This window comes from Bombyx mandarina, chromosome 09 (assembly GCF_030267445.1).
Source record: "Bombyx mandarina strain Sakado chromosome 09, ASM3026744v2".
NCBI lineage: Eukaryota > Metazoa > Arthropoda > Insecta > Lepidoptera > Bombycidae > Bombyx > Bombyx mandarina.
In genome coordinates this window covers 5275463-5289300 of record NC_143216.1, presented here as the reverse complement: position 1 = coordinate 5289300, position 13838 = coordinate 5275463, and the positions used below count along the sequence as shown (strand labels likewise).

The 13838-nt window shown below is 36.5% G+C and overlaps 1 protein-coding gene and 1 pseudogene across 3 annotated transcripts in view; one reads left to right on the top strand and one right to left on the bottom strand.

Annotated features, from left to right (window-relative positions):
• The window catches only part of LOC114240837 (uncharacterized), a 208325-nt gene that overhangs the window by 40661 nt on the left and 153826 nt on the right, over positions 1-13838 (bottom strand). The gene's annotated exons all lie outside the window — the stretch shown is intronic.
• Positions 8862-11616, top strand: LOC149502308 (uncharacterized; annotated as a pseudogene).

Here is a 13838-nt window from a genome sequence, read left to right as displayed (position 1 = left end):
AGACGTGACAATTATTTCAAGGTTGGTTCCATTGATGTAAGTATGACCTTCGAATTAAATCATAATCGGCTTCCAATCGTGAGACGCCCCCGAATATTTTTATTTCACGTATTAAAATATCAAGGTATTTTCAAGACACGTCGAAAATTCTTCAAAATCATGATCGTTGTTTCATTGTAACTCAAAAATTACTTAGTTAACCTGCGAACTACATAATCGTATCTATTTTACATTACATAATCTTATTTGTTACGTATATAAAAAACAAAGAGGTAAGTAAAAGAATGTTAAAACTAATTACACCTTTGTTTGACCCCGCTTTCTTTGTGTTACAGTCAAATGAAGTCCAATTTCAAAGTAAGCCAAACAAAATATTGATGATAGCTGTAGGATTCATTATCTTGGATTACAATTCTTGCGAAATTGAGTATAGAAATTGATCGTAAAAATACATTGTGTGCTGGTTAGTTCGTATAGCCATTGATATAGCCAATAAAATTTCATTCAGTACAAAAGACAAACTTAGCAAAATATTTTTATTTATTTATTTATTTAAGTACACACAAAAAAGAAGACACAGTACAGAGTAATAGGAAAATTATGTACAAAGGCACTGCTTATTTCTTGAAGAAATCTCTTCCAGCAGACCTGCGAGAGGATTATGAGAATAATAATTAAAAGTGATGAGTGTGTGTAGAACAGCTAAAATAACAAATACAATATGAGAATTATAGTAATGCACTTATAATATTTTGTATTCAAGTTTAACAATATTTGCTAAGTAACACAATATATACGAAGAGTATAGAACAATGATCATTCGGTTGATGAGAGATAGAATTGTTTGACCTTGTATTTAAAAACAGAAACAGACTTGCAAACTCGGGTGTCAGCCGGCAACGAATTCTACAGTCTGACCACGTGCACAGTAAAGTAATATTTGCTTTAAAAAAAGTAACAACGAATTTTTACGAATGTGCCCTAATTATGTAGTACATGTGGTCTTTGTTGCTGAGAAGCAGACCGTTAAAATGAAATCACATTTCAGACCTTGCGGGTTCATCAACCACAATCAGTAAAACTGCTACATTTGAACGAATCCCAACCTTTGAAGACGTATTCTCTTTATAGACTAACCCGGTGAGATAACGACACGGTACATAAAACTCTTTTTATCGACTTATCCCACAGTATATTCGTTTGTGGATTTATAGAGACACGCGTCTGTCCAGGTTCGAGATTTTCCCGGTAATATCGTCTATTAATGAACGTAGACAAACTTGTTATACATACTCGATATCACCAGAGTCAAGGATTTACTCCATAATATGAAAATATCACCTTTGAGATATGATATCGAAGATTCTGTGTACGCTATGAGCCGGAACATAATTACTCCGAAACAGAAATAAGGCAGACGGTGGTTCGCAGTAAGCAAAGATTCACACAGTAATACATGATTCTGAGGGCCCTTTCACAACCTTTTTAAATTTATTTATAAACATAAGCCATCACGTTTATAAGTGGAACATTCAGGCCTTCTATATGTTTGTAAAAGCTAAGTAATCTTGACCTGAATTTCAATATACATATAAACGTGAATTATGCTATAAGATGTTTCCAGTAGTTCGGTGTTTAACAATAAACCGAATTGTTCACAATTAGCGCTTAAACAAAGACGAAGATATGACAGGTTTCTTAAATTTTGGGAGTAGCGACAAAGGGATGATGTTCCAGCGAACGAGTGAAATTGCCTTAATAATTTATAGATCAACTAGCTGACCCGGCAAACATTGTTTTGCCATATATAAGATTTCTAGGGAATTTTTAGTGTAGAAAAAAAAACTAACTTATTGTAAGTGTGTAAGGATGTGGTAAATGAGTGAAAGAGGTATGTAGTGCTGTGAACGATGAGGGAATATATAATAAAAATAACAAAACCTCATTCAACCACATAATACCTCATTATAACAAAAAAAAATGTCCAAATAAAAAAAAAAATGTTAGGGGTGGACAACCCTAATCACTTAGGGGTATGAAAAATAGATAGTAGCCGATTCTCAGACTTACTGAATATGCATAAAAAATTTCATGAGAATCGGTCAAGCGGTTTCGGAGGAGTATGGGAACGAACATTGTGACACGAGAATTTTATATATTAGATAACACACTGTTTTCTAAGAAGTGACACGTTAATATTTATGTTTGCTTTTTGGAGCATCAATCGAATCATCTCGGTAGGGTATTTATGCCAAGAAAATTGCTCTAAAGCTTGGTAACATTATTTCCGTTGCTATTCTGTAGTGGTTCGATTTCTTCAGACAATCACGAATCTTGAATCCAGTCACGTCATTGAGACATCGATTACACTGAGTCGTGACCATAGTGTGAGAGCGAAGTAATTACGCTGCTGTCTCTGTACAAATGTACCGCAATTATCATCGAAATCTAAAGCAAGATAATCGGTAGTTTCTTAGATTGTTGTATTATTTTGCTTTTTGTTCATGGGAATAACGTGCTGGCAGAAATGTTCGTATAATTCTTGATATATCTGAAGTAATCACAAGTTCATTTAAAAAACTTATTGTTAATTAATTTTGGATAGCCTATTCATGAAGAGGCCGTGGGGATAGGGTGGCCAAGAGAGATGACGTGAAACGTCATGCCAAAGTTGTGAGAATTGTGTCTGAGTCTTGGGCGCGAGTTCTTGAGAGACAGGGGTTTGTGGTCGGTTAAACATCCATGGCAAATCATCTACTGGCCTCAAGGAATGGTCGGAAGTCTAACGATTTCCTACTGACCAAAAAGCCCTTGAAATCGGAACGCAAGACTGCTTTGGTGGTACTTACTACCACCTTTCTTCTGCCTACCACCTTTTTGGTGAGTTTAGTGTAGAATTGATTACTTTGGCCGTTTTCATCTCTAAAACGAATTCATTGACTTTGTAAGTTATTCCCACATCAAAAGTTACATACTAACTGTGCGCACTTGTGATTTTTCCACAAAAAGTCGTTAAAATTCGTTACGACCAACGGCTCGGACTTTCTTTTATCAGATTTTTACTGCCCAGTTGACGCATCGCGAACATCCGTTGAATACTAAAATTCTTATCATAGCACTACTTAATATTAACGCTCATCTAAATTTCCAAAGTATTGGCACATGTAATTATTGAAGTTCATCCTAAATTGCTATCAATGAAAACTACGCACAAATTTAAACGATCAGTTTTGGTCAGTCAGTAATAGATTTCGTAGGAGGTCTACCTAACTATCGTGTAGTGAATATATATTGCTGATAACGCTCTCCTTGTTTGGTCGTTACCTTGACTACTAATTATTGATGGTGCATAAATTGTGGCATCGCTCAACTAAACTACGTCAGCATCATTACCTTAAAATAACAGGCAATAAATTTCATATCTGAATTTATTACTGATAACTATTGTCTAATCACTCAACTGCCACGAGAATATATGGTGCCATTACCCTAAAGCTATTAGATTTCAATCACATGTTTCAAAACGTGCATCTGAATTACCTGTCTGCTCAGAATTCAAAGATTTATCTTCGTTTCATTCAGTAATTGAATCAACAATGTTATAGCTTACTTTGGTCTCATGAAAATAACCTCGAATGCCGGTGTCAGTGAAAAGGCGTCAACACAGCTGCCACAAAAAGCTCGATGTTCCGTGGTATGCGAATGAAGACGTGACTGCTCATAAACTTTTACGACACACTCGCAATTTGCAAACGTGCTAATCTCTCGAACGCTTTGAAAACGCATGAATGATCATCTGTAACTCATTCGCTTTTTTTTGTGTAATATTCGCACAAGTAATAGTATGATGCCAATTTTTAAGTGCGTATTTAAGTTTTTCTTATTTTTAACAAGCATCTTATATTCGATTAGCTATTTTAAATATCAATTGTTTCGATCATGCATAGTTTTAAGAAGCGTCTTGTGCTTGTTTTTGAAATATTTGTATATTATTATAGTATTTGTGAAAGTAGGAGTGGAGTATAGAGTATTACTACTGGAGTAGAATTCATCCATACTACTTGGAGCCACAGTGCATTTCCAGAGATCTTTTTTGCCACGTACCATCGGGCTTTAGAATGAGCTCCCTTTCATCGTGTTTCCTGAGCGCTATGACATGTCCTCCTTCAAACGAGGCTTGTGGAGAGTACTTAACGGTAGGCAGCGGCTTGGCTCTGCTCCTGGCATTGCCGACGTCCATGGGCGATGGTAACCACTCACCATCAGTTGTTCCGTATGCTCGTCTGCCTACAAGGGCAATAAAAAAAAGTAATATAGCGGAAGTACCCACACAAGATGGCAGGATGACATCATAAGGGCAGCCGGCCAAAATTGGGTATAGGTGGCCCTGAATAGGAATCATGGGTTCTCCTTGGAGGAGGCCTTTACCCCTTTACCCGAGGAGGAGTTCTTGGAAGGAAATAAATGTTATTTAAAAAAAAAAACTAGGTATAAGATTATTTTCTGCAATTTTTAGATACTGTTTGCAAGTAAATATAAAGGCTTTATTTTTTTTATTAACTAATATTATAATTGTACGTGTTTAGTATTTTAGAAAATATTAACCGTAGGTCAAGAAATAATGTGAAAGATTAATAGAAATCCCTGATTGTCGAGGTAAGGATGGTACAGCATTTCTAGTAGGAATATGTTTTGTGACTGTAACAAGACATATATGGTGAAGTTATGTTCACATAAATATGTGCATACATCTCCAGATACAGATTGGCCTATCATTTATTTCTACGATTCGTTTTCATCACACACGTCAAACAAACAATACGTCAATTATATTACAAATATATTTTCACTGAAATAATTTCGGAAGCAAATGACGGCTTATTGTAAAACCCTTAGTAAATCAAATCTTCCTATGCCCGTGACGCGTCTGTCAATGCTCCAGAGTAGACTCGATTCCGAAACCAATTACTGGGCTCGACTCCAATAAGACATTTCTTTTGATCAGTGCCCGGCCAATGGTCTTATTTAATTGATTTAAGCAAGGTCAATGTCATGATAATGTGAACGGAAAAACAGCGATTTTGATTATTTTTTATCGCTTTTTAGTGGGTTAGTTATCATGACTACTGTATCTATAGATTTAGATACGCAAATGTAGTCGGTATTTTTGTTAGAGATACATCTCATATAAGCCGTGTCACACTAAACTCATGTATCATTACAGCAATAGTTTTTCAACGATTTGACAATTTTATCTCATAATTTTTACTTTTCTTAATGTCATTCAAATGCGCATAAGAGCATGTCTATGTCGTGTTTAATATTTTTTTTGTTACTTGTGTTTTCTGGTGTTTTTTTTACATAGGTCAGTTTGTATTGTCAAGCATAAAAAATGGCCACGTCGCCTTTCAAACCCGAATTTACTGAAGTAAAATATAGAATTGAACATAGCATATTAAAAATATATATACATGCATTAAAATGAGCTGTACATTGCAAAATATATTTTATTGAATATAAACTAACACTTAGCTTTGAATGTAGTACCTACCGTTGCTTACGCGGAAAAGATGTCGTGCTCAGCTCCGATTCGCAGTAAAAAGTGGCAACTGGAATTTATCTGCGGCATTTATCGATGTTTCTGTTGGGATTGAGGAAATCGAACGCCGCTGTCGTAGCACAAAGAGTAAAGTTTGTTCCGTTAAAATCACGAAGACTCATTTCCTAGTCGATTCGTTTCTTCAGATTAGCGCTCAATAAAAAAGCACTTCTCTCAGAGTTAAAACCTTTTCTATTCGAGGCTACATTGTTACTATTATTACGAGGCATTTAGTTTATGACTGTGTTCGTAACCGTACAATGTTACTGGATAAAAATATATCTCAAACATTGTGTTTGGATTTATATTATGTACTAGCTGACCCGGCAGACTTCGTAGTGCCTCAATCGATAAACAAAAGACCTAAACTTTTGTATAAAATAAAATTAAAACAAACAAAAGGAATCCGTCTGACGGGGGACACATCAAAGAGAAAACAAAATTGTTATTTTTATTTAATACCGTGCATTTTCATATTTATTTACCTTTTAAACCATATCTGGACTTCCACAAATAATTCAAGACCAAAACTAGCCAAATCGGTACAGCCGTTCTCGAGTTTTAGCGAGACTAACGAACAGCAATTCATTTTTATATATATACACAGATGTATAAATTAGAGAAAACTACACGGTCTTCTAATTAAACAACACAGGTTCGAATGTTCAGTGATGTTGTTGAAATGAATTAGTATTCTGAAGCTCGAAGCTTCCAGTTAAAATTCAGTTGGCATTGTTAGTTGTTGGGCCGCGGTTTCGGTACGGTAATGTTATTCATGGCGTCGAACAAAAGGCTTGCATATTGCTGATCGAGATAAAGCTCTGTCGGTCGTATCACGCGCGGAATTTTCCGCCAGATTTTGATGTGAACACCTACAGTTTTTTGTTAGGTCCCCGATTTACGTATTTTATTTTTGTATATACGAAATTGCATGTCAGCCTCAGACCAAATAGGATGTTATTAGCCAATTTTTTGGGTTTTATTTATGTAGGTGCGATAGGCATGCTCACGGTTTACCCGGTGCTAAACACATAAGTAGTTTATCGTGACTGTCGCCGCCGACCTTAAGATATTAGGACAATATTGGTGATGAAAAGCGTGGTCAGCCCATAAGGGTAGTTAGAACGGTCTCGCCTATTTCTGCTACAAAACAATTGCGTTTTTCGGTTTTAATCTTAGAATAAGTGAGTCTTCTTTTATCAAAGGTGGCAATTTGTGCATTTGGACAAAAAATGTTATTGATATGTCAATACAGATTGATTTGAATATAATCGTCTCCTTCAAAGAATACGGTTCAAAACCTGCATTAAATAAAGGTTAATACTTAACCTGTTATTTATCTAAGATGTCGTTCAGAAGAGTTTTGTGACTGCCAATGGAATACAAAGTCAATAATTCGTTTTTCTGATTTACCAATAATTGTCCAAAAGTCACATTGCCGGTTTTGATAATAGTCGACTCAAGTGTTTCCCGAGAGTCATGGCATGTCTTTCTTAGATTCTTCAAACGAGGTTTGAGGATAGTCCCCAGCAGTAAGCGGCGACTTGACTGGCTCCCTAACGTTAGTGATAATCGACGGTGATTATTTACCATCACTTAGACCATATGCTCGTCGGCTAGTGACTCTGAACCTGATTTATATATGTACGTTAAGACCTATCGATTTTTTAGTCATTGCGATTATCAACTAAGTCGGTTTTAAAAAATATAATGACTTAAGTAACACAGATCATGTATTTATTATAACTCAAAAATTCGATTCAAATAAATCGTGAACTACTTAATGTTCTCCTAGTGTACGAAAATGATTCCCGAACGGTGTATCTTTGTTAAAATGATTGGTAATTTGGGGACTTTGTGTACTGATTCGTGAATCGTATATACCTACAATGTAAGAGAAAATGGTTGGAGTTTGAATCCACTGAATGTGGAACGTTTAGTATTCCAAGGCAATCGAGACTTCTATTCCATCATTTGAAATAATTCAAGAAAATAATATATTCTTTTGGTAGGCATTTATTATAACGATTTAAAACTACTTGTGTTAGTAATAATTCAACATTATAAACTAGTAATCATTCCGAAGAAAACACGTCAACAATTAACATACAATCGATATTGTAAATCAAAATAATTGTATTTAAATGGGCATTTTGATTCAGATCGTGATATTCCTGAGAAATATCTACTGATTAAAATTTTAAACGACGATATCTGTATGCGGTTTGTCCTTAAATGACATCACTAACTAAATTTGAAAATGATTGAGTTTTTATTCTGTAAAGTCTTGATTACAGAATATCTTTCAAAGTTAGGGCGGCAAGATTTATATCCCGTATCGTAGTTTTATGTTAGCAGCTACAAAATTTCGTATGATTTCTCGTAGATGATTTGAAACCAGCTTCTCAGCAGTGACTGAGTTATAATAAAAGGAGTAGATAAATTAACATTTTTCCTAATCTATATATATATAAATGAATTTCTGTTCGTTAGTCTCGCTAAAAGTCGAGAACGGCTCGACCGATTTGGCTAATTTTGGTCCTGAATTATTTGTGGAAGTCCAGAGAAAATTTTTAAGTTAGATAAATATGAAAATGCTCGGAATTAAATAAAAATAACAATTTTGTTTTTCCTTTGATGTCCCCCCCATTGGACGGACTCCTTTTGTTTGTTTTAAGTTTATTTTATACAAAAGCTTAGGTCTTTTATTTATCGATTGAAGCTGACACTACGAAATCTGCCAGGTCAGCTAGTTAATAATATTTGTTTAAAACAGTAACTTGGAGAATAACGAACGAATTATTGGAATTAGCACTGCTTGGGCGGCCTGACCAAGATGGCCGGTGTATGTCGTTGATTCGCCAAGACCAGGGGTCAGCAAGCTATTGAGTCGCAATTTTCAAAATTTCAAAGTTTTTAAAGAGCCACAAAAAAAAATCTTGCCAAAAATAAATAGTTCTTGCAGAATTTTTTTTTTTGGATAAAAAAAAACGAATCTAATTATTCGTAAGAAAAATCTATTTATTCTTATATAAGTAGTGCTTTTTAACAACAAATTAGACAATATATATGATGTTATTAGATAATCACCTATTATTTATGTACAATTAAACATTTACTTACAGCTATGGGCTGAGAGATAGAAATGGTGCCTAGCCCTCGTTAGTCGATTCAGAAAAATTATTAAATGTTTTTTTTTTCTAAAATAAATAGTATTTGCGTATGGAACTAAAGAGCCGCATTTTTATATCCAAAGAGCCGCATGTGGTTCGCGAGCCGCGGGTTGCCGACCCCTGGCCTAGACGACTTCGCCGGCCGGGTGTCCTTGGTATGAGCTACACGTCTGGCTGCAGTGTTGACAGCGGTAATATCTACTTCTCCCGGGCTCTGTCTCAGACGTGTTTTTTATTTATTTATTGCTTAGATGTGAGGACGAGTTCACAGCTCACCTGGTGTTAAGTGGTTACTGGAGCCCATAGACATCTACAACGTAAATGCGCCACACACCTTGAGATATAAGTTCTAAGGTCTCAGTATAGTTATAACGGCTGCCCCCCCTTCATACCGAAACGCATTACTGCTTCACGGCAGAATTAGGTGGGGCGGTGGTACCTACCCGTGCGGACTCACAAGAGGTCCTACCACTAGTAAAAAGTTCCATCGTTTAGGAGTCGTTGAGTGGATGGCTACTACCATTTTGTAAGTTACGCCAAACCTCGGAGCCTTGCAGATTGACCCAAAAGTTGAGTCTGATATATCAAATGGATGCCATTATGAAATCAATGAACCTAAATTTGATAATACATTTCTTTCGTCCGGATTTTATTTCGCGCAGAATTAGTTATAGGAGGATCAGCTGGTATTCAAGGTTTTTCATTTATTATATTGCAATTTTGTAAACTTCTAAGTTGATTTGAGCAGTCCGATTTTACAAGTGAACTGTTTAGGAAATACGTGATCAATAGACCGAATAAAAATTACTACTACTACTGCCTTGGCGCAGCGACCCAACTGGATCTTGGGGTCCTACGCTGTTTCCTACCACATATTAGAATAAATAATAGATAGCATTGTGTTTTAATACTCAATTAAAATATGCTACAGAGATAGTTTCATAATTCCTAACTAATCTCCTAATTAACTTGAAACACGTATTTAGAATCCCTAGGATGACGAAATAAAGTCATGTAAAAACCAAACTCAAAGAAAAAGTTAAATCGTAAGTACTAATCATATCTTCAGGCGGATGCTGCCACCCTAGTAACTGAATAAGTAAATCTCCGACGACATATTCCCAAAGTGGGAAGGAAAGGACCGCTGTTAACGCTAAGACACTTAAGAGTATGAGCAGATTACGCCAATCCCGTTATGAAGTACTTAAACTAGTGATTTTATCTGCGCATTAAAACCAATATGAAAGACGTTGGGAATACATCCAGTTTTGAGGGAGCTGAAGTCCAGCCTAAATTTATGGTATCTGGATGACGGAACATTGGGAGGGGACATTTCCACGGTCTTAAAAGATTTAGAATATCTAAAATCTGCTTTGGCCAGTTTGGGTTTAGAGCTCAATTTTGCTAAGTGTGAGCTTTTTATCAATGCCTCTTGTTGTTCCGTACCAGTTTCGGACGTTTTTGCAAAGTTTAATACCGCAGCGCCCAACATAAAAGTTGTTGATGAGAATTCTCTAATGTTGCTGGGTGCTCCCATTTTGGATGGATCGATCGACGCGTATATTGATGAGCAGATTGATAAATTTTCTCAGTGTTCCAACAATTTATTTGAAATTAACTCTCATATGGCTTTGTTCATCATAAGACACTGTCTATTCGTACCTAAATTTACATATGTGTTAAGATGTTCTTTCTTATGGAAACATAATAATAAACTTAATTCTTTGGATGAAATGATAAAAGGTGTTCTGTGCTAAATAATTAATTGTAATTTGGGTGACCTCTCTTGGGAGCAATGTGTCCTGCCAGTACGTTTTGGTGATATCGGCGTACGTAAAGCATCAGCTGTTGCGTTGCCGGCCTTTCTTGCTTCTGCACACGCCTCCTGTCTCATAGTCGGTAATGTTTTCAACCCTTGTATGGGTTCCGTAGAGATTGTGGGTGTGTCGGAGGCTGGATCGGCCTGGCAGTCTTTGTGTCAGGCGGATTTTCCTACTTTACCGCATTTGCAGCGTCTTTGGGACACTCCGCTTTGTCAACGGATACAGCAACGGTTACTACAGTCATATGATGACATGACATTGCTCGTTTTCGCGCCGTTACCGAAAAGGAATCAAGTTACTGGCTTCAAGCCTATCCATCGTCCAATACAGGCACGTTGTTGGACAACAACGCTCTCTCGCTAGCTATTGGCTTACGGTTGGGGGCCCATATTAACGTACCACATTTCTGTGTCTGTGGCGAGTACGTCAATGAGCTTGGACATCACGGACTCTCGTGCCAGAAAAGCGCTGGGCGCATTCCAAGACACGCGTCTTTAAATGATATGATAAGAAGGGCGCTCACTACAGTCAATGTTCCGGCTGTCTTGGAACCCATCGGAATTTTGAGGTCAGATGGGAAAAGGCCCGATGGAGTCACGCTGATTCCATGGTCAGTTGGTAGGTGCCTGGTATGGGATGCTACTTGTGTGGATACTGTGGCTCCCTGTCATTTAGATGGTACTTCGTCCCGCCCCGGTTCAGCTGCAGCTTCAGCAGAAATTACAAAAAAGCGGAAGTATTCGGGTTTGGGGTCTTCTTATTCTTTTTTGCCTTTCGCGGTTGAGACGATGGGCCCTTGGGGCCCTGAAGCAAAGAAATTTTTAACAGAAATCTCCAAACGTTGGAAGGATTACACATGATGCTAAGGCTGGCTGGTACTTTGCACAGAGAGTGAGTCCAACGAGGCAACGTAGCCAGTATCTTGGGGACTGTGCCTCCTTCAAGCGCGTTGGAAGATCTGTTCTACTGTGTGGGTTGAGTTATGTTAAATTATTTTGATTTGACTTTTTGTTAATAAAAAATAAATACAAAAATTAACCTAAAAAAAAAAAAAAGACGTCGGTGGATAGACTGGATTGTGAATATATTAACTAATTTAGAAAAAAAAACTTCAATGCTTCCCCGAAAACTAACAGTGCCACAAATTAATTAATTCAAGAGATAATTTATGCTTCATTTACATACGGTTTGCATGCACCCAATTTGAGAGGGATTGTGTGTTGGCAATTTTAGTAAATCGGTTAGTGTTTAATGGTAGTCCATGATGTGATGTAGTAAACAAGAATTTCGGAATAGATTCTTAAAATTCAAATTGGAACAATTAAAAAAAAAACAATTAGTGAAATAGGGTTTACGTCAGTAGCTTCACACGCGTGGTCTAATAGCCGCATAAGCGTAGGGACTTAATGCATGACAGGCATATAAAGCCTGTATTATTTCTCAGGGCCAAACATATTTCTAAACCTAGTTTCATCACAATTGGATCAGTGGTTTTGGGCGAAAAAACGTAACACCGGGAACAAGAGGCTTCGTATTTATAATGTCAGTATAAACAAGCAACTATCTAAAACAAGTATATTATATAGTAATAGTAGTATAGTAAATAGTAGGGAGAACTCTTCTTCTCAATCATTTCACTCTTGACAGAGAGTGATCGTCAGGTAGAGTTGGACGGGACAGATTTGACGCGTCTTACGATGTTTCTCCCAGGGAGAACTTCTACTCTATGGTAAAAGAAAATAATAAATAAATAAAAATAAAAAATACAAATAAAAATAAAAAAGCCTTTTATTTCTTGCTTTTCATACCCAAAAAAAAATTTACACTATTAATATGCATGCAAAATCATTCACATTTTTAAATTTATTATCCCATATTCAAAATAATTAACGAAATAATTTTTAATTGAATCTTGATTATGATTTTTTGATTATGTACATGTTATGAGTGATAAGAAGTATTGAATTGTGTTCTTATTTTAAGCAATAATATACATAACATTTGGAATAATTTTTACATTGAAAAGTACTAAATATTGATTTAATTGGTTAAATTAGTCAGGGTTTATTTATGTTAGCAAGAACCCTCTCAATGAAAGGTGAAGGCCTCCTCCAGAGATGACCAGAACTCTCCATTCTCTGCCGCTCGCGGCCATTGTACACCTGCTACTTTTATGATGTCATCTGCCCATCGTGTAATTGGTCTACCTCTTTTCCTCTGTCCTAGTGGACCGCCCCATGATGTTGTCTTTGCGGTCCAGCGGTTGTCGCTGAGCCTCGCTACATGTCCAGCCCATCGCCATTTCAGCTTTTGTGAATAGCTGAGAGCGTCGATGGCTTTTGTTTTCTGTCTTATAGTCGTATGGCGGATCCTTTGGATTTTCTTAATTTTCAAGATGCTTCTTTCCATGCTCCTTTGACAGGATATAATTTTATTTTTTACTTTTCTGGTAAATTTCCATGTTTGACAGGCGTATGTTAATGAGGGTAGTAGGCAGGTGTTCATGACTTTCGTTTTCATCCGTATGGTGAACGGATGAAAAGAAAATAATCACCTCAAAATGTCATCTGATGCTGATACACTGAAATCCACCAGCTTCTTACGAGTATCCTTAGAAATACAAATATTTTACTCAAATAAAAAGTTATTTTATATATTACATACATTCTTTTTTTGAAATAGAATAAATTGAGCTATTCTCGATGAAAATGCCACGAATTTCCCCGGATCCCTCGAAGGATTATGCAGATCAATAAATAAAATATTCCCTCGAAAGTTGTCGCGGTTCAAATAGATTGTTGCGAGGAACAAATATCTCCGGACCGGTGTAGGAATTCAATGATATTGACAATAAAGGATTCCTCGGTACCTTGATCTAAATAAAAGGGGAAAAAAGAAATTTTCTTCATAAGAAGCTTTCTTATGTCTGGCTTGGACGGTTAAGAAATGTTCTTTGATTTGGGTGTATGTCAGCTAATTATTAGGCCAGAATTGTTATTTATCTGTTCATTCTCTGAAGTATTTCTGTCCGATAATACCTTCCTAATGAGTCGAGAATTTCTAATAAGTTACAGTAGGCAGCGGCTTGGCTCTGCCCTGGGCATTGCTGACGTCCATGAGCGACGGTGACCACTTACCATCAGGTGGGCCGTATGCTCGTCTGCCTACAATGGCAATAAAAAAAAACAGACCAGCCCCTATATCCGAGCCAATAATTGAACACTATTATAGTTTTTTTAGCAG